This window comes from Sus scrofa, chromosome 13 (genome assembly GCF_000003025.6).
Source record: "Sus scrofa isolate TJ Tabasco breed Duroc chromosome 13, Sscrofa11.1, whole genome shotgun sequence".
Lineage (NCBI taxonomy): Eukaryota > Metazoa > Chordata > Mammalia > Artiodactyla > Suidae > Sus > Sus scrofa.
The window spans coordinates 170,259,503-170,287,474 of NC_010455.5; the positions used below are offsets into that span (position 1 = coordinate 170,259,503).

A 27,972-nucleotide genomic window follows, 5' to 3' on the forward strand; every position below is an offset into this window, starting at 1 on the left:
CTGTAAAACCAGAAAGTATCAGCTTTGAAAGACTGTTGTCAGCAGTTCATGTAATAAAATTATATGGAGCCATTAGTACCGGCTGGCCTATCATAGTAGTTTCCTTACATCACTCCATTATGTAAAACTTCTTTTGATCCTTTCTTTCATATGGGAGGCTTCCCAACCAATAGCTTTTTTTTTTATTTTTAATTTTTTTTTATTTTTTAATTTTTTTTACTGTGCAATGGCTTCAATACTTCCTACTTTATATATGTGGTCCAAGGAGTGATAAAACCATGTCATTAGCCTGTTGACTAGCATCAATAACAACCTTACACTATTTCCTACTGCCAATTTTTCCTTGTCCATGTCCAACAGCTCCTCCTTACTATATCTCCTACCTCCCCTCCACCTTGCTTCTCTAGCTTTACAATTCATCAGATTTTAGTGTAATCTCAAGACATTAAGAAAATGAAAGAATTTTACCTCAATAAAACATTATAGGGCTCGGCCCTTATTAAACTTGTTTCTTCAATAACTAAATTCCCTAAGTTGCTTTCTACCCTAGGAAGTGGATAAGTTCCAATTTTTTATTTCTGGTCAATTCTTCCAAACAATTGTGAAGATGAAATGAAGTGCCAAATCCCATTGCCACTTAATCCAACAAAACTACTTTTATCCTCAAAGAATCTTGTTCAATCACCCTATTACCATTTTCATATTTTCAGAGACATTATATAATGACAGATTTAAAAATAAAACCGTTAATGACAGGGGCTCAATTCTTTTACATAGGGTAAGCCAAAAGTCTTTCATGTTGTTTAACATGACATTGTTGTGGTTGTTGAAAAATCACAATTTTCAACATCATTACAAATAATCCACATTAGTCAACAGACTTCCAGAGAATTTTAGACTATATCAATGATTACGCCTTTAGATTGCAATATATTATGCTGTGTAAAAGTCTTATCAAATACATGAAAATAGTTTTATAAATAACTAATACATAAAAGGCCTCGTGGCCAGGAAATTATTCTAAACTAATCGTACAGTCTAGAGCTATCATTTCAAATTGTCATATAATCAAAGATATGTAATCCTTATTAGAAAACACATATTAGGGTTCAATAATTTACAATTTCAAAATAACTCCTATTTTGATTTACGTCTTATTAATAGTAAGTTAAAATATGTTTTTAAAATAAATAAAATCTTAAAATAGCTAAGAATTTTAATACTTTGCTACCAATATCCACTGGAGTTATTTACAGGGCTAGAGTCAGATGGAGCTGTGTTACATTTTTCAGCCATCAGGCAACACAGTCCAGGGTTCTTTCGTCATCTTTGCAGAAGGTAAGACAAAGGTCTAATACAATATCTACAGAACCCAGAAGAGCTCAAAGAATTGTTATAGAAAGATACGTTTCAGAAAAAGTTGCCCTAAACAATTCTATTTCATTCTGTTTGTTTATCATCACAACACTATATAATATCACCTTGTTCCTTTGTTTTGCTTGCCTCTTATAAATGTAAGCTCTATGAGAATATAGAAAAATAATAATAACACATACATGGAAAGAGGGTCTACTTTTCTGTAATCTATAAAAGATGCTATATATACGTATATATATATATATATTCAAAACTACATTTATTATTCATAGTATTTAGTTCTGCTTCTAAGAATTTTATCACATCATTTTTTTCTTTTTTTTTTTTTTTAAGATTAAAGGTTTTTTTTTTTTTTTTTTTTTATTTTCCCACTGTACAGCAAGGGGGTCAGGTTATCCTTACATGTATACATTGCAATTACAATTTTCCCCCCCACCCTTTCTTCTGTTGCATCTGCTTAAATCTCTCCCTTCTTTGAATATATAAAGATTTTGCAAGGCAGGTGTTAAGGACTATTAATAGAGAATTTTCTATAAATAACAAATACTGGTATGTAAAAAAAAGGATGAGACCAGTTAACCATGGAAAAGTGAACTTTTAATGTTTTTTAGCTATTAAGAAACAAGAAACATGATTTTTTTTGACAGTGTGGTATTCTTGCCTCTTGGAATTTGAAAAAAACATACCTTCAGGCAAAAGTCTTAAGTAATCAAGCTGCTAACCTCCTTCCAAAGTACCATGCGAGCTGAAAATGGAATGTCATTAAATAGGTTTTCTGTATGGCCGTGTTAAATACCTACCAAGAGAGGAAATAAGTATCTGTCAGAAAAACTCCAGCCCCCCAAAATGGATGGGTCAGTGGGTGTGTCCAAAATCTTTGCTATTATAAAAGTATATACACATTCTTAAAGTTTTACTGATATATTCACAGATACAGGTAGCTAGGTAGCTAGAGAGACAGAGACAAAATGAGTATAGACAAAATCAGCATAATGTATTTTTTTTAAGGATATAGAGTTTTAAAGTAGATTCTCCTCCTTCTATGGCTCTGAATTATTTTGCAAGCCAAGCATTTGTGTATGGCAATTGATTATTAAAAATGAAGGGATACATTTTAGCAGGTTGAGTAGTTTGCAGAATCTGCTTTTCTCTGCTATCTTTGTAGTGCACAAATCACTGACCTTGGATTGCAATAGATAATGTGTATGCAACATGAAAAAGTCTTAAAGGGAAGAGTGAACAAGAAACAAAACAGAAGCTGAGTTTATTCATCTATCCACTTCAATTTGACATCTCTACTCTCTCCCTTGCAATTTTCCTCTATTCATTTTAAAAACACATTACTTTTTAAGTGGATAACATTTTTTTTCAATATGTGTATTATTAAAGAAATGGTGGAGGAGTAAAGTCTTTAGCATATACAGATAGCTTAATGCTGGAAAATTTTTATATATAATTGTAAGACTAGAAGTTCAAATTTTTCTACTTGTCTCTTCCCCATTTTGTAAAGATTTATGAGAAGCTCTCTCCTTATAACAGTTCTTAAAACTTTGTATGTCAACATACCAATATATCTTTACCCAATAGATGCAATTTATTTTTCAATATGTCAGATCTGCTAAGGCAAATCTCTTTTGGGTAGGGGGAGAGACAGCTCAATACATCGCTGAATCATTTGAAGTTGTTTATAATTAGACTGAAACACAGACAACCTGCAGACAATTTTCCTTCAATGATGCATTTATTTTGTCTTATTTAGATGACAGGCAGGAACTCAGTTTTCTCTTGTTTTTTTTTCCTGTGAAATTAACAAGCATTACAATCTGAATATTTTGAGCTCTGCAAAATAATACTGTAAATGTATTTCAATTAATGAAATAATAATCCATTAAGAAAATTAAAACTAAAAACAGTCATTGCTTCTTAAAAATTTCTTTCATAAATTTTCCATTAATTTTAGGATTTTTTTACATAAAATATTTTATTTTTATTTGTTATTAATGATTTTTATTTATTTTTTCATTATAGCTTGTTTACAGTGATATGTCAATTTTCTGCTGTATAGCATGGTGACCCAGTTACACATAGATGTATAGATTTTTTTTTCTCACATTATCATACTCCATCATAAGTGACTAGATATAGTTCCCAGTGCTACACAGCAGGATCTCATTGCTTATCCATTCCAAAGGCAATAGTCTGCATTATTAACCCCAAATTCCCAATCCATCCCGCTCCCTCCCCCTCGGCAACCATGAGTCTGTTCTCTAAGTCCATGATTTTCTCTTCTGTTGAAAGGTTCATTTGTGCCGCATATTAGATTCCAGATATAAGTGATATCATAGGGTATTTGTCTTTCTCTTTCTCCCTTGAAAAAGATACATGCACCTGCATGTTCATTGAAGCACTATTCACAATAGCCAAGACATGGAAACAACCTAGATGTTCATCGACAAATAACTGGGTTAGGAAGATGTGGCATATATACACAATGTAATACTACTCAGCCATAAAAAAGAACAAAATAATGCCATTTGCAGCAACATGGATGGAACTAGAGACTCTCATACTAAGTGAAGTCAGAAGGAGTCAATTTTTTTTATTCTTATTAATAAGCACTATTTTCCTTCAAAAATATTCCTAAATAGATAGGTTTTTCTTTATAGATTGATATAATCCTTAGAATTCAATGCATTATTACATAAAATCCATGATAGTTTAGCAAAAATATACACCTATTCTAGATAACATAAGGAATGATTAGTTTCTAAGACTATAACCAAATCATATAAATGTAGCTTTTGTCTGGGTCCTCAATACAAAAAAGAGAAAAGGTGAGTCTTTTTAACATTTCTTCCCATTACAATGATTATTCACAATTCAAGATTATTGCAGTAATTTATCATATTACTCAAAATAAAATTTAGCATAGCACAATATACCAATTGATAGAGTCACAGAGCTGATGAGATCAGATTACAGCCTGTGTTCATTCACACGAGCCAGATGCAGGGCAATGCCCAGGCACACATGTGTTTCTTCCTACTACAATTAGATACCTGAAGCAAACTTCTATTGGAAAGGTCTGGATGCCTAAAGTCTCTACATTCCATGAATTTCATACTTACTATGCCAGTATTATAATGTCAAAAAATAATCTGAACATTTGTGTAACCCTTCACTGCCAAATAAACATTTGAAGAACAAACTTGCAACAGCGGAAAAATGCCCTGTGCCTTTAACCCGAACCTCCCTGGACTTCTCTTTGTTACTCTTCCCAAGAAATTTTATTTTCTCAATATTACAGTAGATTGAAGAATTTTTGGAGTTCCCATCTTGGCTCAGTGGTTAATGAGACCAACTAGCATCCACGAGGACATGGGTTCAATCCCTGGCCTCACTCAGTGGGTTAAGGATACCATGTTGCTGTGAGCTGTGGTGTAGGTTGAAGATGCAGCTTGGATCACGTGTTGCTGTGGCATAGGCTGGCAGCTATAGCTCTGATTGGACCCCTAGTCTGGGAACCTCCATATGCTGCTGGTACGGCCCTAAAAAGCCAAAAAAAAAAAAAAAAAAAAAAAAAATCTGTAGCTGCAGTGAGCCCTGTGTTATTGTCATGTCACCTGGTGCTTAACCTGTGAAATCTTTCCTTGAACTCCAAGGACAATGAGTCTGCAATTTAGGAAGACTATCAACACATACAGTTCCTCTGTTGGCCAGGAAGTGGGCTAACTGGTGTGGCACATGCCAACCCAGTCATTTTTATGATAATAATAATTTATAATAATATTTATGTTATAGAGTCCTTAAAATTTGCCAGCACTGTGTCAAGTGCTTTACATAGATCCACTCATTAACTCTGCATGACAGCCCTCTAAGTGGATATCATCTCACACACATACACACAAACTCACATTTTAAATGCTCATTGGTCACTCTTACATAAATTATAATATAAATCCTGATATTTCTACTTTGAAGTGCAGTGTTTCAAACTTTAAATATGAAGCAAATATTTGAAATATTCATGAGAGGATTTTAAGCATCCAATGAAGTAAAATGATGGTTAACTGTATGCATCAACTTGGCAGGGTCATGATGCCTGGTACCCAGATATTTGAAGAAACATTATTTTGGATGCTTCTGCAAAGGCATTTTTTTGAATGAGATTAATATTTAAATCGGTGAACTTTGAGTAAAACAGATTGCCTTCAATAATGTGGATGGGCCTCATTAAAAAAAAAAAAAAAATACACAGTTGAAGCTTTAAAAGAACAAAGACTTACCTCCTCTAAGCAGGAAGAACTGCGCGCAGACGGCCTTTGGATTAGAACTGCAACTCTTCCCTGGATCTTCAGCCTGCCAACCCACCAATCTTAAATTGGCTTTACCAAGCCTCTGCAACCCCACTAGCAACTCCTTAAAAATCAATCTCTCCCCTCTCCTCCCTTTACTTTTCTCCATTTTCAATTTCTGCTTGTCCCAGAAGCAGCCAGATCTCGCGAGAACTCCAGAGTTTTAAGCAGCAGGTAGGGGAGTTCTGGGATGACAAACAGCTGGTGCCCCAGCTGCCCCCAATCCCAGACTCACTGGTACGGAGTCTGGCTCACTCCATCTACCAAGAAAATCATAATCCTCACGGACACCTTGCTCTCCCCCATATGTACACATTTTGCTGTTTCTGTTTCTCTAATATGGGTAAGGAATTCTGACTATTATGGGTAAGGAAGATAAAATAAATTTGAATATTACATATCACAAGTTTCAATTACTTTTATTAGTAAAAACTAGCTTGATTTTCATTACAGTACTTAAGGAAAGCAAGGAAGGTAGTATATTTAATGATGTTTCATAAATAAGAGTACTAGAGCTAAGAGAGTTTAGATAAAGTGTCTGGGACCCCCAGTTTCAAGGCATTGCTGGATTTGAACTCAGGTTTTGTGACTATTGTTAATGGTGTTCTTGGTCTCCATAAACTATTAATCTACCCAGTCCTTGGTCCACAGCCACTTTGTAGTTCCAGCTATTCAACAGAAATGGAAACTCAACAAGCAGCCTCCATTCAACATAATCCCTGTGACTCTTACATGGCAAATAAAAGAACTGAGTGCAGAGCTAGAAATAATTACGCCTCACAGTTTTACCTCCTTTCCCCCACTCTGGATTAAAAAAAAAAAAAGTCTCATTCAATTAAGTTAACTTGGCTTTAACCAAAAATTTCTGAAAAATTGAATGTGTATGCACAAAAATTAGGAAAACTAGCACTACCTCCTCTCCACTAACTACCCTCTGTTCTTATTTTATCTTTTGGGAACAACTTGACGAAATGAATTTTAAAAGCAGGTTAAGTTTTGAAACAGAAATTGCTTCCTCCACATTTAATGGGAATTATATAGGAATTCTAACGCTAAAGAATGTTAGCCTTGTTTATGTGGCCTAAAAGGAGAAATGAAAATAAAATATATTTCTCCATATCTTAAACTATTCAATTGCTCCTTCAGTCCATAAGCAAGAGAGTTCAAAGCCTGAGGCCAAGGAAAGATGATGAACACATGTGAGGCAATGGCTCTCAAATACCTCAATCACCAGGGCCTTATGTAAGCCTCTGGTTAGTATACGTGGTTGCCTGAAAAAAATACCATACTCTGAAGCTATAATTTTAAGCAATATTCACCCTCTAAGGAGCTGGAAAATTTGGCAGAATATCAGCAGAGTTTTTTATGAAACAACTGTAAATGGCATTAAATATCCTCAAATTATTTTCAAATACTGTTCTGAAAAGTATTCCTTTGGCTTTGGGGTCAAAACCCTTGATTGGATACATACTTTTCCTTTTTACCTCCTCCTCAAGCCCCTGAGAAAGCCGAATAGTGTTATAAAAAGGCAAAAATACTCAAATTAAGGGAAATAGAAGAGAGGGAAGAAGAGGAGGAACATTTGTAAACTGGAAAACAGGAAAAAATGATGTATGGCTTATCAGATCCTTGGGAAAAAACAGAATTCTAAACTGGTAGTTGGTAAAGTTGAGAACCAAATTGATTTACACAGCAAAAAGTTCCCAAGCTTGGGCTTTGGTGGAATCCTCCCCATTAAAAATGGAAATGGCTGTGAAAAGGGTTTAATGTGTGTTCAGTCCGTCAACAAATGCAGCTTTCCTATTCTACCCACGTCAAAGCAAGTGGTTTACTCTCTGGAAAAGATGAATGAGAATGTCTGAATTGAGAGAGTCTAACAGAGTAGAATACTTCAAATACATACATATCAAAGATCCTGAAATGGAATTTTTACTTCAATAATTTAACTATCCCTCCCACGTGGTCTCCTTTCCTTTTTATATTCTTCATTAGATTGTGGGGAGAAGACCCAACACTATGAAAAATGCATCAGGAAAGCAAACTAAAACAACCCATTAGTTAGCGCTATTGGCCTAGAAATAGAATAGTACCTAGAAAAGTGCCTACCATTTGCCAGATACTGTTCCAAGAACTTAATCTATATTAATTTACTTCATCAACACAACCCTACACAGATGATTATAACTTCTATCTTTCAGATGAGAAACTTGGGGCATGGATACACTATAGAGTTTGTCCAAGTGGTTGAGGCTGAGGTTTCTGTCCAGGAAATTTGGATCCATAGCCTTTACACTTAAGAACCATCCTTTACCGCTTGGTGAGAAAGAATACATACTCCACTACTGAATCAGAGAAAAAAAATCTATGAGAAAGAGAAAGACTATGAACTGCCCCAGGAGTGATCCTTAACAGACTTAAAGGTCAAAAACTGTCTCCATAGGTGACTATGAGATAAAATTATTCACCAAAAAAAACCTGATCATTATTTGAAAAAACTGGAATTAGATTGAAAGAATTATGTTGGTGAAAAAATGTTTATTTGCATGCCTTTTTCATAAATTTTGTCAAATAATATTATTTTAACCACTTTAAAATATATGATTGCCTATAAAATCCTGATTGCAACGTTTTTAATTTTTCTGAAGTATTTTCCATAATATTTTCTTCATAGCCTACATTGATGTATTAGGTTAACAAAAATTATGTTAATATCTGCATCTCTACAACATGATCTATGTTTCATTATCTTGGCCATCTCTAGAAGTTTCTCCAAATCACAGAAAACAAGACTTTAAAAATAGCAACCTTCTCCAATGCATAAAAAAATGAAAAAATATCAAATATGCTAATTAGTGTTCAGCTTTCCTTGACAAATTTATTAAATTTTTATAATTTCTCATAGCCTCAATATTTTTCCTCAACATTTTTCCTACCTTGGTTTGTATAATAGTAACTTGGAAGGTTATATTTGAATTTACAGGTTATATTAATGAAAATAATTTCTCTGAAGTGAAAAAATTATCTGTAAATATTACCTGTTCCTTGAATCCCATGGTCTTTTAGGATTCATATTTACCTTGGTCAGTAATAATTTTTATTTCTTTTTACAGCCACACCTGAGGCATATGGAAGTTCCTGCGCTAGGGGTCAAATCAGAACTGCAGGTGCTGGCCTATACCACAGCCACAGCAACACTGGATCCAAGCTGCATTTGCAACCTAAACCACAGCTTTTGGCAACGCTGGATCCTTAACCCATTGAGCGAGGCAAGGGATCAAATTCACATCCACATGGACACTGTGTAAGGTTTTTAACCCACTTAGATACAATGGGAACTCCAATTATTTTTTTGAATTCTGAAATCATAAATTTTGATTCTGAAATCAGTACTTATAAAGTATAATTTTTATGTGTTGATAATGGGATAACTATGAAAATGGATCAGTTTCTCAATTTTCTAAGGTCTATTTTCAAATTTTACTAGTATTCAATAGTAACAAAACTATTTGCACATTATCAAATATACTCTTGGATTCTAAATTCAGTTTAAATTCCAAACACAAAAGTGCTTCACCACCTCATTTCACAGGTTGGATAATGAAGTTGCCATCCTTTACCAACCATGGTTCAAGACTTTTCCTAGTTACACCTAATGTCTCAGGATTGAGGACTACAAATTTTGTAAACCTGATTAACTGCAGGTCAGTTGTCACTTGCTTTTGAAATATGAACATGTTTCCTGGATACTGTACATGGAGGAATTTCCAAGGCATGGAGCTGTTTTGAGTAGCTTCCAGAAACATCCCTTTGTAACACCTTCTTAACTGTGATTTCCTAATCACTATGCAGAAGATTTCACTGCCTAATTAAAGGACTGGTGCAGTGATGAAGATAAAGAATACAGAGCAGGGCTGCAAGCTAATCTACAAGCAAAACACAGGAGCTACTTGTCAACAGTAAGGGCATATTTTATCGACAGCTGTGTCCAATAAGGATGAGTTATGTGGTAAATATTTAATATTAATATATTTCTTCCATGATTGTTACCTCCTTCATTATCTCTCACTGTGCTCGGTAAAATAATTAATACATTAATTTATTGAAATGAATTTTTGAATGCAGAATTTTTAAAGAATAATATCCATTCTTAATGGAAAAATAACCCTTATTGTAGTAATTGACAATATATAAATCTGGTGAAGTATAAGCAGTTAATCAAGTTAACTGTTCAGTTTATTGGTAAAATTCTGTTTTGAAAATATGCAATAGATGCCATATTAATTACATATGTTTGATAGAGAGACAGTATTCACAGAGTTGCCATCACTTTTGTGTAAGAAGCTAGTAGCTCAATACACAAATGAAAATTCAGTAATTTACAAAGGGAATACACATATTGTGATAGACTAGAAGGACTCAAACTTTAAAGCCAGATACTCCATCAATTGTTAGCTCAGTACAATTATCAAGTTACATTAATCTCTTTGAAACTTAATTTCCCCATCTTTTAAAAAAGAGAGAGGGGTAATAATCCTATCTATCATGTGGGATTTTTGTGACCATAAATAAGAGGTACATAAAACACGTGGGGACATACTAGCCTTTTTTTCTTTTTTTTTCTTTTTGTTTTTTATGCTTTTTGGGGGCTATACCGTGGTATACGGAAGTTCCCAGGCTAGGGGTCAAATCAGAGCTACAGCTGCTGGCCTATGCCACAGCTACAGCAACAAGGGATCCTAGCTGTGTGTGCAACCTACACCACAGCTCACGGCAATGTCAGATCCCTGACCCACTGAGCAAAGCTAGGAATCGAACCTGCATCCTCATGGATACTAGTTGAATTCGTTTCCACTGTGCCATGACAGGAACTCCTAGACTTTTAATAAAGGTTTATCTCTCCCAACTAGATATGAGACCAGCTCCAAATTACCCATGCCAAACAGAAAGAATAAAGATCATTTTAAACATAATCGCCAAAATCTATTCACTAAAATCTTTCATATTAAATTTATAATTTCCATAAATGTGTATTATATTTCCTAATATGACCCAGGTTCTGTAAATGTCCATGGAAAGTCATAATAGATATAGGAACACAGAGTAGAACTGTACATATCTACATCCATGTCAATGTCTATATTTCTATAGCTTTCTATATCTGTACATTCTTGTATAGTCTATTTATAAGCATATGTGTGTGTGAAAATATACGTTATACATTTACTCTGGGGCAAGTGAGAATAGTTAAGAAAAGTATTTTGAATAATTAAAAATATTTTAGCAAGCAATTAAATGAACAAAATAGACAATTGAGAAATGAATAATATTTAGTAAATGCTAATTTAAAAAGAATTTTTGAGTAGTAGTGGAAGACTGTGGTATATATGGTCTATATACATATAACTAAAAATTAATCATGCCATTAAACTATGTCACCAGAAATAAGAAAACTTTGGATTACTTTAAAATACTCCAAGCTTCTGCCGTCAAGTTGTATATAGTCTGTTAAAGAATCCTTTTACACTTACCTAGAGATTGAAGGCTAAATTTGAATTGGGATTTTCTTAGAGTCCCTAAAGTGGAGAAAATGTATAAAGAATAAAATGACCTGTTGTATTAGGATTAGTATTTTTTTATGTACAAACTGATATTAATTTTTTAAAATACAGCTATTACAAAGACATTTTTAACAAAAATAATATTGTATATTTATAATGCCAATTAGTTCTATTTTGTCTCAGAGACAAACTTTCCCAGTAAAGACAAAGGTACTAAAAATACAACCAGGAAAGAAAGCAGGGGTAGATTATCCTTAAATCTACTATAGCAATTTTCATGTTATTTTGCTTACCAAAAGATGAATACTCTTAGGGAAATGTAAACTTTAAAACATTCAAACACCCTGATCATTTGAGTAGGTTCATACCACATGTTCTGCCTTTATTTTTGGTATTTGGCCCAGATTGCTTAGAGTTCACCTAATTTTGGTTTTCCATCTCTTCTTAGCAATATATTTGTAGCAGGGCAGATGGCTGCCAGATTCCTTTGAAGTTAAATGTAATTAAGTTTTTGTTGATAGGATTAAACAGAAATAAAATATATCACTTATGAGCCTGGGACTTTACACTTCGGTGTTATTTTCTTCCAGGCTTTTTTCCCAATTCATGGAAGCTGTAATAATGGATTTACCAAGCTGGGACCATGTGGAAAAGAAGTCGACATTCCGTAACATGGCAGAGGGACAAGTTCAGTAATACCTGCATCCCTGAGTGATGATATGGAACTGAGCCCCTGAACAGCCTGGAACACTCCCTCACTTTAAGGCTATTGCAGGACAGAAACATAGAAATCTATAGTATTTAAATCACACAGAGTTCCTGTCATGGCTCAGAGGAAACTAATCTGACTAGCATCCATGAGGACACAGGTTCAGTCCCTGGCCTTCCTCAGTAGGCTAAAAATCCAGCATTGCCGTGAGCTGTGGTATAGGTTGCAGACATGTCTCAGATCCTGCGTTGCTGTGGCTGTGGTATAGGCTAGCAGCTGCGGCTCCAATTTGACCCCTAACCTGGGAACCTCCATATGCTGCAGGTGTGGCCCTAAAAAGAAAAAAAAAAATCACTATATTTTGCAATGTCTGTTAGAAGAGGTTTAGCTTCTCCCTAAGTGATACTGGTAACCACTGAGTACTATGGCAATTAAAAATAGCATGAATAAAATGAGAAATCTGCAGCATACTGCTGTGGAGTTTTCATGTATTTTAATGTTTTTTAATATATCACAAAAACAAAGGATATCATTTCAAATTAATTGGGTACAACATGTTAAACATTGGACTTTATCAAGGGCTAAGGATAAGCAGTGTATTTTGAGAGAGAAGTTAGGGAGCTAGAAATGAAGAAATCTTTTAATTTATGTCCTTATTTGTGACTTTCTTGGTTTTCACACCAATAGTTTTCCTGCTTGTGCCACATCAGTCATCTCTTCATCTGAAATCTAATAACACACCCATAGTATCGCTGAATTTTAAAATTACAATAATAACCTTGGAAAATATTTTTTACTATCTACAATTGCTAAAATTTCCTCTAAAATCTCTCTGAAAAATCATTAGTCACTCTGAACATTTGCAGAAAAAGATTATCAGTTCATTTTTTCCATTTTAAACTACTAAACTCTCACAAAGTTCCTTTTCTAAGATCTAATAAAAATCCATGTAATTCCTTCCTCTATTCCTCCACTTTTATATTGAATCACAAAGTCCACTTATATTTCAGCATACAGATTTGCTTTTTTAAGTTTTTGAATTTATTTTTATCTTTATTCCTAGGACATCATTATTCCAGACCAAGTGGTCCTTGCATGCTAATTCCTCACATGAATTTCTGCATCACCACCTCATGATATACATATTTTTTGCATTGCTATTTGATTGTGTGAAAATACAAACATATTTTATATCCATAAAAAGTTTGTAAGTTATTTGAAGACAGTGTTAAATGATTGACTCATTTTTTTTCTACTCTTCTGAAATCTAGACCTATTAAATCCTTCCATTTTGTCCAGGGTATTATTCAAATAGGCAGTCTGAATATAAATAGACATTATTAAATCCAATAGAAATTTGAATTAAGTCACTTTCTAGTACTGAGTACTGAATGGTCCAGCTGAATTCCTCTTCTGATTTTCTCTAACACCACCTTCCTTTCCAAAAATGTTCTTTGCCTGGCTCATCATGTTTCATCACCTCAGGACACAATGACCAATGAACGAATCAGAGTACCCACATTTGTCCATTCTAATAATAGCTATAGAACACTTTCTCTATGTCAGACACAATTATAGGCATGTATGATAGATTTGTGAATAAACAGACCATTTAAAAGCTGGATTTAAATCCTGTAGCCAATTTTAGCCTTCCTTGAAAGATTGGAACTTCTGTTCAGTTTTTTTCTTCATTAATTTTTACATGAGATATTACACTGTACACTATCCATTCTCTCACCTTGTGAGCTTCAGAGTGGCCTTGAATCACAGCCCATTTGATATCTTTCCTTAGCTGAAGTTGAATTCTTTCTTCCTTTCTCTTTCTTACAAAGTTTCTATATCGTAGTGCATTCCTATCTAACGCCCAAATATACAGATATTTGACATTGTTTGAAAAAACCCAGTTCTAATCCCTTCTATTATTTGAATTAAATTTTGAGTCTCTTTAGATGCCATTACTGCATGACATGCCTGCCCACATAGGATGCGTCTCTTTTGTTACTTTTCCATACCTGCTTATAGTAATGAGCAGTTTCTTATTTAACTGCAGTTCAATCACATTCCTAATAGACAAACTTGCTGAGGTATTATTACATTTACCATCTGAATTTAAATTATACAACTCTTTAATCCACTTCCAAAAATAACTTTATCACACTGCCTTATAGTATACACTAATAGATATCTACAAAGATGATTTCTTTACTCCTTCCACTCTCAAATCAAAAACTGAGTCCATGTTTAATAGAAGTTGTGGATACTCTGCTCATATATCCATGGCACTCACTGACCACTCACATATTGCATTTTTGCTGTAAACCCTTGCAACATTAAGCCTGAAGTTTTTTATGACTTGCACATGCAAACTGTGGAATGGGACAGGCAAGAAGAGTGGGGACATAATGTCCCTCCACAGGAAGAGTCTTCTGCCAATGACAGATGACTAAATATCCAGTAACCTCAGCTTTTCTCAGATTCTATACATTCCCCCAGGGGTTGCCAACAAGCTTGTGCTCCAGGTGCCTACAGTGGTAACCGCCTTCACTGAAATTTCTTCATAAAAGAGAATCTCTTCCTTATTCTATAACCAGTGCTTCTTGACATCACTACCCATATCAATTACTTACATACAAGTCCCTACAACAGGGTTAGCTTTTGCAGAAACCCAAACTAAGACAGCAGTTTAGATAAAAGTATATGTGTGTCAATATATTTGACAAGTCCTATTATGTCTTTCAACATTCTTCACACATTGGAGAAAAAACTCTTTTACTCACAACTAGTAATTTCTTTAAAGTACCAAAAGAATATTTAAGAGAGGTAAATAAAATGTTTAAAAAAATTTAGCCCTGAATTTTTTATGATCTATTGTTTTGGAATATGCTCAACTCTCCTGATATCTCTATTATGTCTCATGGATTTGGGTCACATTTTCTAGATAAAAAAATTTGAAGTAAATGTACAACTTACAATGTAACACTGGCAGATTATCAATGATAACTGCTATCCTTAAATTTTTAATAATTAAGGTATTCAATATTGTAAAACATATTACATTTCTAAGAATCAATGTAAATAGCATTTCTAAACTATTTCCTAATATTTAACTAGGTGATAATTTGATAGAAAATGATTTAAATAAATAGAATATACCAAAATTATAAACCTAAGATTATTATCATAATTTAATTTATAGAAATTATGCATTAAATGACAAATTGTGTCATTCAAAATATAATTTATTAATATACAAATTCTTCACAATTTTTTGCTAGAATTCAGGTTTGTTTTAACTCACAAATGCTGGCTTGGCACACTTTTACATAAAAAATAGACCATATATCTTTTGCTGACATATGGCAATTGTTAAAAGAATTTAGGTTGTGTATCTGGCTAGGAGGGGTTTTAACCTCAACATATGTACTGTGACATTGTTTTCCACATAACATTTAGAGAATTCTGAAAAAGCATTGAAGCTGGCAGTTATTCACAGTATTGGCTACAGGAGACCAATTCTCTGCTGGATCAAAATGTTAAGTTAGTTCCAAGAGAGAATGTGAGAAGAAAGTAAAAGCAATTTCTCTTTCTTCTGAGCTCTAGGAATTCACATTTTCCAAGAGTGGCTGAAAACATTCTCTATAAGCTGACACCATCCAATGGGAGAAAACTGTTGGAGAAAGGAAACTACAGACAAGTAATATGATTTTTCTTAAAAAAAAAATGGAAAGAACTAAATTCAATTATTGTTAAAATATTTAGCCCTTAAGCATATTTTTCACGTAAGTATTTGTCTTTTATTTACCTGTGGAATTACTGATACTACTCCTCAGATCATTAAAGTCCAGTGTTTTCCACTGAGATTGAGACAATTCATATTCTATGAATTATGATGACGGCTAAGGAGTAGAGAGGACCAGCTAGATTGATGACTACTGGATAAGAATGTGGACAAAAATGGTAACTACATTTTTCTACTAGAAAAAAAGTCAAATTTTTCTTCAATGCCTGTCTTATATTTCCATATCTGCTAAAAATAGTTTTATGTGGATATATTTCCCCAAAATTCATGCTCTACTTATTTAATGTTGAAATAATTTGGAAAAACTCCTCCTGAAATTAACCTTTGATCAAATTATAACCCTCAAATGACAAAAATGTATAAAATTAGGGAAGATAAATTTAGTCTGAAATTACTGAAAGCCTTCATTAAGCCTTAATATATGCTGTCAGCTTTAAACTAAATAATAGATGAGATTTTAACATAATCAGAAGAAAACTGCTGCTACCTGCCTCTGTTACTGTCACAATGAAATTGACAAGATAATTTTGAAAATAAGGCCTTCTCCAAGTCACTTCATGGATCTGACAAGCACACAGTATTTAGAATTATATCTATTCATACAGAAAAAAGATTTATCTACAAAGATATAAGATCATTGAATGGAAGATCAAATATATTCTCCTTTAGAGAATGCAGTGTTACTTGCTTTAACAAATAAACACAAGTACTTCATATGTTTAGCAATTCTCTGCTTTCAAAAAAATATTCCATTTTTCATCCCTTCTGTAATGGTCTTTAAGTAATTTTTTTTCAGTTAGATAACTTCCAAGTAATCAACAGAAACATAACCTATGTATGTTACACTGAATTAGTGTGTTCATTTGATCTTTTTTTACCCTATATTATTAATCTATAGAGCTCTAATGACTACCAATAAGCTCTTGATTAGTTCTTTCACTATAGGGAAAGGGTATGATATAATGAAGAAAAGCCATATATGCCTACAATCTTCAAGGACAGATATTAGGACAGGCTAAAATTTAAGCATAAAAATATCCTTACCTTTCTTTTCAACTCTGTAAAACATAAAATCGCCAATGACTCCTCTTTGGATCCAGGTGAATGTAACTCACAGAAAATAGTGACGTGAATTTGGGCTTGATATACATAAAGTTGGAGTTGGTGGAGAGGTATTAAAAACTAAAAATTGTTCAGTTGTATGTATGAATGTATTATTTCACAGTATTCATTACTCATTAGTTATAATTTTGAGTATAAACATTTTTTTCTCAATTTCACTGCATGCCCAGATGCCGGATGGCAGTGGTAGCTACTAATGATTATTATATCTGAAACCAGGTATCTCAAGCTCTTTGAAACAGCATTTAAGCAAAAACATATTGCATCTCTTATATGACTATGCCTGTTATGCTTCTTAATAATTGCCTTATGAAAACACACAAAAACTAGTATGCCTTAAAACTAATGGATCATTTATTGGTGGTGTTGCATAGGTTAATAAAAAAAAAAAAACCAGAATATTGCTGTAGGACATTAAATCAACCAAACTAAAGCTATCTATTTTAGGATTAAGGATGGAAAATAACATAAAAAAGACTGTATTGAAAGTATGACTGAGTCAATTTGTTTTACGGCAGAAATTGACATGACATTGTAAATCAACTATATTTTATCAACTATATTTTAATAAAAAATAGTACTTTGCATTAAAATACTGAATATAATTTTATATTTTTTATATACAGAGCTGTAAACTTGTATTATTCAGATACTGTATTTTGTTTTTTAAATGATAAAACTAACAGAATTCTCATATAAACTATGCTATTAAAACATAGAAAAATCATTGCTATTATTCTTCCACCTGCCTAAAATGGGACAGGAAAGAGACACAGCAGGAAGAAACTCATGAACTCACCTGAAAGTTAAATACAATAGACAGGTCACATTTTTGAGTTGCCAACTTTGATGTGCCTTTACTTCTACATTACAAATCATGTCATATTCAGAAAGTTTAAACATTGAGGGATCTATTGAGTTCTGTCCCTGATCTTCAAGAAACCTGAATTTCCAAAGAGACATACAGATGAAATTTTTTTTTTCTTTTTGTCCTTTTCATTACATGTCTCCAAGGAAAAAGTTCAAGATGGAGGAGTGCGAAAAAGTAAGTTTTAGGAGCTTGATCTGAAGTGATCATTTTTTGTATCATAATAGCAAAAAAAAAAAAGAATCAGTCTTAAAAAGAAATATAATCACATTCCAAATCTGTCTAAATTTTATACACATATGGAAGGATATAGATTTTTAGCATGTCAAAGTCATTCATAAATATATAAAAAAGTTGTGGTAACTAGTTTTCATTACTCACAAAAATTCTTTTCAGAGCTTCATACCAGAATATACTCATTATGAGGGGAAAGTAAAATCTTAGGCTTCATTGCTCATACCCCATCTTGGAGAACTACATATTGATCACCAAAGTAGAGAAAGGTATGGTATACCAAAGCTAGAGTAAAATTTCCATTTGCATCAGATATTACACTTCAATAACATTAGGCCTATGGAAATAATATATTTTAAAATGTCAGGTAAGTGTATACATGAAATTTATTATAATTTGCGAATCTTTAATTTCTTTTGGCAGGAATATAAAAAAAAGAGTATGATAGTATAGAGGTTTTAGGGCACTAAAAAAGAACTAAATATTATTTTAAAAAGTTGAACTTTTGGTTGTTTAAACCTACTTATGAGCTCTCCTGTAAAATAATTTCCTGAATCATTTTTGAAGAAAATTATTTATGTATCACAGCAAAATGACATGGCTATGTATTCAAGTGTGAAGAATGGAGGTTGAAATTTAGAGAAGAGAGTTTTATCTCACTTATCTATAGATATTTATTGATACACATTTTGAAAATTTGTAAATAATTAGAATCCCTTCTTATCTAAAAGGAAATAGAACAGATACTATGACAATATGAATAAACTGGGGCAGAGATGCAAAGGATCACCAAGTTTATTCCGACTTTGGGTCAAAAGAGAATTCTTGACCAAAGGTCTCAAATACTAGAAATGCATTCTTTGAGAGAGAGAGACTTGTTCAGATTAACCAAATCCAAGTCAAGTAAATTTATAGTTACTCGTATCTTGTAACAAAAGCATAGGGAACAGCCACTTAGAATGTATCTGCTGTTCAAAACCTGTTAGAACAATGGGGAAATACTTTAGCCTGCACAGCCACTGGAACTTGTTTCACATTCAGAAGGCCCAGGAAATGAGCATAAATATGGTGGTCCCAACAAAGTCACAAATAAATGAAGAAAAATTCTCTGACTTTCAAATATGCTGTGATAAAACAGCATTTGAGAATACATAATCACAAGAACTAAATTTGTTTTGTGTAATGTCCTAAGCACTCTATATGTGTTAAATAACGTAATCACCCTGACAGGGTACTATATTCTTGTACAGATGAGAAAACTGAGGGATCACTTGGTATAATAACTGCCCTATGCCAGAGGTTAAAATGCACGTAAGTTTCCTAAACATAAATATCTGTTGAATTAGACCTACCAGGTTAACACTGAGCTGTTTTTTACTGCAATGTGGTTGCACTACTTTCAAAATGCAAAAGACTTACATGATATGATTCTGGTTAATGGGCGTGTACAATGCATACCAAAGGCACTAGAGTTCAGTGTTAATACTTCCAAAGCTTTTGTTTTTCTAGAATTGCAAATATGATTTTAGGCTTAGACTATCATAGAATTTTATTTTTGCATAAGAATTTACTAAGAGAATCTTTCTGAAATATTATCCCCAAGGTACTGATATAAATTAGTGTTTTGTATCTTTAATGTCCGGGTCTTGGAAGGACTTATAATGAAACTAATGCAGACTAACATATAATATATAAATTATATATTATAATATACTATATATTACAATATAATATATATATTATATACAATATAATATATATATTATATACAATATAATATATATATTATATACAATATAATATATATTACAATGTATTATAATATATATTACAATGTATTATAATATATCCCATAATATATATTACATAAATGGAGAGAGAAAATGAGAGAAGCATGTAAGAAAAGTGTATACCATAAAATTGCTTTAATGCTCTTTTATGTTTTTTGTTATATTTTATTTATATTTGTGCTATGTGTTATGTTAAAGAAAATATGACCATCCCATAAGGAATTTTCCTCAAAAAAAAGGAGAGTTGGTAGGGGGGAAAGGGAAGCTCAGAGTTGTAGGGAACAAAAAACAAGAACAAAGTCAGGAGGTAGTTTTCTTTTTTTTCAGACAAATGACAATTTATTTATTTTTTGTTTTTTATGAGTTTTATTTTTTCCATTATAGTTAACTTAAACTATATATATATATTCTTTTTCTCACGTTTTCCTCAATCACATTCCATCACAGGTGACCAGATATAGTTCCCTGTGCTATACGGCAGGATCTCATTGCTTAGCCACTCCAAATGCCATAGTTTGAACATATAAACCTCGAATTCCCAGTCCATCCTGCTCCATCCCCCTCCCCCCTGGCAATCACAAGTCTGTTCTCCAAGTTCATGAGTCCCTTTTCTGTAGAAAAGTTCATTTGTACCCTATATTAGATTCCAGATATAAGTTATATCATATGGTATATTTGTCTTTCTCTTTCTGACTCACCTGACTTGGTATGAGAGTTTCTAGTTCCATCATGTTGGAACCTGGCATGTTGCAGGAATGTTGCTGCAACTGGCATTATTTTGTTCTTTTTTATGCCTGAGTAGTATTACATTGTGTATATATACCACATCTTCCTAATCCATTCATCTGTTGATGGACATTTAGGTTGTTTTCATGTCTTGGCTATTGTGAATAGTGCTGCAATGAACATACGGGTGCATGTATCTCTTTCAAGGAAAGTTTTGTCCAGATGAGTGGGATTGCTGGGTCATATGGTAGTTCTACGTTTAGTTTTCTGAGGTACGTCCATACTGTTTTTGATAGTGGTTGTACAAATATACCTTCCCACCAACAGTGTAGGAGGGTACCCTTTTCTCCACACCCTCTCCAGCATTTGTTATTTGTTGACTTGTTAATGATGGCCATTCTGACTGGTTTGAGGTGGTACCTCATTGTAGTTTTGATTTGCATTTCTCTATTAATTAGTGCTGGTGAGCATTTTTTCATGTGCTTGTTGACCATCTATATATCTTATTTGGAGGAATGTCTATATAGGTCTTTTACCCATTTTTCAATTGGGTTGTGGTTTTTTTGCTGTTGAGTTGTTATCAGTTTGTATATTTTAGAGATTAAGCCCTTGTCAGTAGCATCTTTGGAACTATTTTCTCCCATTCTGTAAGCTGTCTTTTTGTTTGTTTGTTTATTTTTTAATGGTTTCCTTTGCTGTATAAAAGGAAACCATTTCATTAAATAAGTTTCATTAAATAAACCAGGTCCCATTGGTTTATTTTTGCTTTTATTTCTGTTGCCTTGGGAGATTGACCTAAGAAATCATTTGTAAGGTTTCTATTGCCTTGGGAGACTGACCTAAGAAAACATCTGTAAGGCTGATGTCTGAGAATGTTTTGCCTATATTGTTTTCTAGGAGTTTTATCGTGTCTTGCCTTACATTTAAGTCTTTAAGCCATTTTGAGTTTATTTTCATGCATGGTGTGAGGGTGTGTCCCAATTTCACTGATTTACATGTGGCTGTCCAGTTTTCCTAGCATCACTTGCTGAAAAGACTGTCTTTTCCCATTTTATATTATTGCCTCCTTTGTCAAAGATTAATTTACCATAGGTGACTGGGTTTATTTCTAGGTTCTCTATTCTGTTCCATTGGTCTGTATGTCTGTTTTGGTACCAGTACCACACTGTCTTGATGACTGCAACTTTATAATATTGCATGAAGTCTATGAGAGTTGTGCCTCTTGCTTGCTTTTTGTTCCTCAGGATCACTTTGGCAATTCTGGGTCTTTTATGGTTCTCTATAAATCTGGGATTGTTTTTTCTAGTTCTGTGAAAAATGACCTAGGTAATTTGATAGGGATTGTACTGAATCTGCAGATTGCTTTGGGTTGTATGGCCATTTTTACAATATTAATTCTTCCAACCCAGGGGCATGGAATATCTTTACATTTTTTTGAAACCTCTTTAATTTCCTTGATTAATGTTTTATAGTTCTCAGCATATAAATCTTTCACCTTCTTGGTCAGGTTTATTCCTAGGTATTTAATTTTGGGGGCGTGTGATTTTAAAAGGTATTGTATTTTTATATTCCTTATGTATACTAACAGAAGGTAGTTTTTGGAGAGGCAAAGCACTTGAAGCACCCCTCTAGAGAAAAGTGCTAAGGCAGAAAAGGAGATGCATTGTTCCTTGCTGCAGTGAATATGAGCTCTGTCCTCAATGACTGAGAACAAGAAAGATCCAGGAATGGAAATATGAAAGATTGTATTATTTTTGCCTGTGACTTTTCTCTTAATTTATTGTTTTATTTTATTGGTTAATTAATAAACTGCCAAACCAACTTGTTTTTAATAACATCTGTAGGTGATTTAGGCTACTTTTTCAGGATGTGAAAGAACTACATAGTTTAATGGAATTGCCATGTCTTGGTGTAGAGTTAGAAATGTGGATTTGTCAAATTGCTACCAGTGTTCTGGTCTTGGGGGAGCAAGTCACTAGAGATAAATTCACATGAGGCTAATTCATAAACTTGAATGCCAATGTTTTAAATTACACTGGAGGGAATTTCTGGGGCTTGACAACTGGGACAAGTCATCTGCAAGGGCATACCCCCCTGGGTAGGTAGGCTCTCTAAGGAGTGAAATTACAGACTAAATGTTTCTCTTGAGGGCCCAGAATTAGAACAAAGGGAATTGAGTGGTGCTAAGGGATCAATTTATCAGACAATAGTAACCTGATTAATTGCCCTTCCTGCCTATTCTACTGATGTTTCTATCTAAATAACTGGGCCAAGGTACTATGGAATCAAAGCACGTTTCTCCAGCTCAGTTCCACAGTAGCAGTGGAGGCTCCAGACCCCTGAATAGTCATTGCCTTCTTATACTCCACAATGTTCAACTTTACTTTATATGTATTGAATGAATTTCACTTGGGTCAACTATTTCAGGATGTAAAATTTCATATCAATTAGACAGCAATAGAGGACAGGAAAACAGACAATGGAAGTTTTATAATTTCTCTCTTTCTTTCCAAGTAGAGAATTGTCTGTGTAAACTTTGTGTATTGGGAATATTCTTTAATGGTGTTAAATAGAATGGATCAAAACAAGCCAGGATTGAAAAATGAAAGATTATTGTAAAACTCAGCCCAAAGGCATGAAGAACTTGACATGGTTATTTGTGACAATTAGAGATGGGAGTAAGAAAACAAGTAGAAGAAAGATTTTGAGAGCAGAAAGTTACCTCTTTTCTCCTGAGTTATAATATGACTGAGTACTCAGAGCCATAGACTCATTGTGGCTAAACTTTCTTTTTCTAAGTAAGCTAAAATATCAATAAAAAATTCAGTAAAAATATCAATAAAAATGTTTGCTATAAGAATGTGTAGAAAAGAAAGTAATGGTGTAAAGGAAAATAATTGCAACTTATTTTAAGATACTCCTCACTACCTTTCCTCCTAATATGATCTCTGCCTGTCTTTGCTAAACTTGCTGACTTGTGTCTGAAATCTCATAGAGATTATCTGAGAAGTGTAGTATTACAGCTTGTTGGGTTGACTAGGTGAGGAGGCAAGCCTTTTTGTGTTAAACTCCTGTGCTTAAACTCTTATTTAAAGTGTGGACCCCTCATGCCAAAACAAGAGCAAATGCTTTTTTGATAAAAAATGAAAATGAATGAGGACAGGGAGTATATAGGAACTTCCTGTACTCTCTCCTCAATTTTGCTGTGAACCTACAATTGCTCAAAAAATAAAGTTTGTTAATTAACTAATAAAATAAAACACAGTGTATTGATAGGGAAGTCTCAGGCAAAAATAACAGAAAATTTCTCCTCTTCATTCTCAGATCTCTCTTTTTCTCCATCATTGAGGACAGAGCTCATATTTCACTGCAACAAGGAAAAATGTATCCCCTTTTCCACTTTAGCACTTTTTTCTAGAGGGATACTCCCCACCAACTCTCCTGTTTTGTGAGGAAAATTCCTATGGGATGGTCACATTTTCTTTAAAATAACATATAAAACAAAGGTGAATAAAGTACACCAAAAAATATTAAAGAACATTAAAGCAATTTTATGGTATACATTTTCCTTACATATATATATATACATATAGACGCAAACACAAACACACATATAAATACATACATACAGGTATGGAAAAAATGTATGCCATAAAATACACATACATACATATACACATAAATATACATACTTATATGAATATATGTATATATACCTATACCACATTAATAGCAATTCAAAACACAGTAGTTAAAATTGATATTTAATTTTACCAACTTCTTATGTACTGTTACCAAGTTGATTTTTACATGAAAAAGATCATAATGATAAAGCAAAATACCAAATCTCACAGTAGAAATTTAAAGGCAATTACATGAAAATAGGAATTAGGTGGATATTTGCATTCTTTCAAGGCTCCTTCAAAAACTGAAGATATTCCTGCATTCTACAACTTCAGCTACATTTTGGAATGCAAGACAGCTTAAAAATAGCTTTTGAAGGTCTTTTAATTATAAATCAATAAGTGTGTCTGAGTGAAAAATCAATTATTAATTTATGTAAGCTGAAAAATTGGCATATTTTATAAAGTTCAGTTCTATCATCAGAGTGGGCCTTACTTTTTAGTAACAAGTTAAATGGATAATGCAGCCTTTCTGAACCTCTAATATTTTACTATTTTAAGAAGTGTTCACTGCTGAGTTAGTTGGAAAGCACTGAACTTTGACATATGTAAAGCTTAGTATGAACATTAAGTGGAAAAATATAAATGCTCAGTTATCAGATGGCTGGTTTTCTATAGTTTAAGGTGTCAATATTTGATAGAAAAGAGTTGAGATAGAAGAAATGAAAATAATTTGCACAGTATCTAATGCTCTTTCACAAAAAGTCTAAAAATTATTTATCTTTTGGTTAAGTAAATCTCTTTTAAATATGTTAATCTTTTTTCTCTGGCAGATACAAAATAGAAATAAAAAGATGAAACAATGCAGTGACAAAGGGACATGTTCAGTGGACATAAAAAAAAGCATCAAAGAAGGGAAAAATACAAGCACATCTTAATTCACACTGTACATAAATGGCACCAACAATCAAAAATGTGTGCAGAGTTCAAACAGACTTGATTTTAATCTTTCTTCAGAAAGCAAAGTAGTAAATGACAATCAACAATCAAATGTGAATAAACTGAAAATGAATCAGCAATAAAACAAATGAGGTACAATTAACCATTTGCAATGTTAATACTGTAAGAAAAGCAAAAATCATAAATTAAAATGATGCAGTTTTATTCAAAGTAACTTCTTTAAATACAGTTTATTTAAATACAACTTCTGTATTTAAATACAACTTCTTTAAATACAGCATCTTGTTAGGGTCACATTAATTTAATATAGATATGAATCTGGCTTTTTTTTTTCTTTTTAAGTATTTCTGCTCAAAATCATTTCTCCACTGCTATTTGGTACAAAGCAGTCATTTCTCTGCCTTCTCCCTGATGGTAGGGTCCACCACCCCTGACAAAGCTGAAAAGCCTACACACTACAATTTATAGTCTCTTATTAGTCAAGTGTGGCCATCAACCCATACCTGGAGGAATGTATGCTGACAGCTTCTGAGATATTTTCCCTCCCCATCAAAAGGTTAGTGAGATGTAGGAAAAGACTTTTTTTCCCCCTTCCTGATTTTGGACGATATCATGAGAAGACAAGATGCTTGGGCTGCTGCAGCCGTTTTGCTCCAAAAGAGGAAGATGCAGAGGATCTCTGGGAATATAAGCCATTGAACCAGGTACACTATTAAGTAGCTTTTACTTGAGTGTCCGTGAACCAGAAAATAACTAACAATGCCAGTTTATCTTTTTAAAGAAATTAAACACTGCATCTATTATAAATTATTTTGTTTCCAGGAATACTATACTTTATATAAGCATGCCTGATTTTCTATGAATTAAATAACACATTTCCCTTTAAATTGTTATAACTTTGCAAAAAAAAAAGTTCCATTTTGAATACTGACAGTGAACTTTGACATAAAAAGCAATGCAATAAAACAATGCAATGTAATTCACCTGTCTGAGATTGCCTTCTTTTTAGTACGGTGTTTCTTTCCACTGTAGTTTTTTGTTTTATTCCACAAATGGAATTTTTCTCCCCTCCCCAAATTTTGGTAATAAAGAAAAAAAAAGAATGTTAACATTGTTTTGCTTAAAGACAGAACAGGGTAGAGGAAGAAGGTAGAGACACAGAGCTTACTCCCACTTGGGTCCCAATTCTTTTTCCTTTCAATAGCTCCTTAAATGAAAATGGGAAACACACTTTCAAAACCACTTCTCTAGTCTTAGAGTAGAAGCAAAAAAGCAATGAGAAGAGAAATCAAATTGATCTTTTACCTACATTCTGGAAAAGAATGGCAAAATGCAGGTCAATATGACCTTTTCTAATTCTCTACTTTCCAACTCAGGCAGTATATAGATAACCACGGGGGATCAATACATATTTGTTGAATGAATGAATAAAACTTTTAGACCACTGTGTTGCAGATTGAGCCCAGGCTTATGGTTGTTTTTGTAGTAGGACTTTTCATTATGCAAAGATGTCCTTCCCACAAGCAAAGGAGGAGTATGACATAAAATAATAAATGCATATATTTGTGAAGTTCCTATTATGTACACAGCATGAAGCTAGGCATTTCCAGCGAACAATGAATAGATAAGATTCAAGCCCTGTCAAAGAAGGTTATTTAGTAGGAGAGACAGGATACCCTGTGTAAGTCCACAAGATACATGTGGAAAATAAATGCCACAAGAGAAGTAAAAGGCATTTTAAAAGTTCAAAAGAACAAGTGTTTTTATCATGTTAAGGAAGATCATACAGGAAGAGACAGTTGAGATTGACCTTGAAGGAGGGATTGTGTTTCAGAAGGAGAAATGTGAAAGAAAGAGTTTTTGATGGAAATGATAAAGTGTTCTTGAGCAAAATAGTAGCCCATTTTTCCTTAAATATCAAAAACATAAAGAGAGCTAGGGGAAATAAAAGTAGAAAAGCACTTGAGGACTGTGTTTTGGCAAACTTTGAATGCCAAAAAGAATTCCTTCACATCTGCACATTACCCCCCACCCCAAAATGTCTAAAATCAGTTCAAAATACTTAGCCTAAATGAAAAATTTGAAATATTTCCCACAAAATAAAAATAAATTAAAATATATCCTTTGGTTTTATCATATCTGTAACACAATAGTACTCACTAATAAAAATAAATGCTAAGTTTACATTAGACTTCTGATTTGTAATGTTTATAAGTATAGAGTCCTTGACTATTTAATTCTTTAAGAACTAAGATAATGATTGATGTGTTTATATATACTGTAAATTTCCAGTAAAAATCATGATCATCTGATGCTCAATTTTATGTAGTCTGAGACTGAACATTGTGCTAGAGAAAGTGAATTATACAAAGAAAGCCATACCACTAATATTTTAATTCTTCCTTTCACAGTAACATTCAAGTGTTAAAATAGGAGATTCATAACAAATCTTTTCTTTTAAAAAATCTGATAAAAAATTTGAAGATGATTAGAAACAATGTCCAAAAAAGTCTGACTTTTCAGCAGTACATCTTAATCAGCACATATCTTGAAATAAAAATTGTTGACAATTTATAGAAATAAATTACTCTAATCTGTCTCTTGAATAGAGTATCATCAGTTTTTAAAATGGAAATATCCATGTTTGTCATTAAACAGTCTGACAGCTTGGGTCCTGCTTATTATAGAAAAGAAGCTCTAAAATCAATGTGATCTTGTGAGAAAAACTGACAGTTTTTTATGAAATGATAAAAAATTCTTGAATTCAAATTTATACACTACTTTCCATATATCAACTTTGTCCTGTGAATAAAGCTGTTCTTTAGATAGAGAGTATCATGATGAAACTGAT

The 27,972-nt window shown here is 33.1% G+C and overlaps 1 protein-coding gene and 1 long non-coding RNA gene across 5 annotated transcripts in view; both read right to left on the bottom strand.

Annotated features, from left to right (window-relative positions):
* Nucleotides 1-27,972, bottom strand: part of CADM2 (cell adhesion molecule 2) — a 1,071,168-nt gene that overhangs the window by 577,556 nt on the left and 465,640 nt on the right. The gene's annotated exons all lie outside the window — the stretch shown is intronic.
* Nucleotides 1,733-10,436, bottom strand: LOC110256534. The gene is made up of 2 exons (XR_002338148.1): nt 5,664-10,436; nt 1,733-2,173 (listed from the first exon to the last, which is right to left on the bottom strand). It is a non-coding gene; the product is annotated as an uncharacterized LOC110256534 (long non-coding RNA).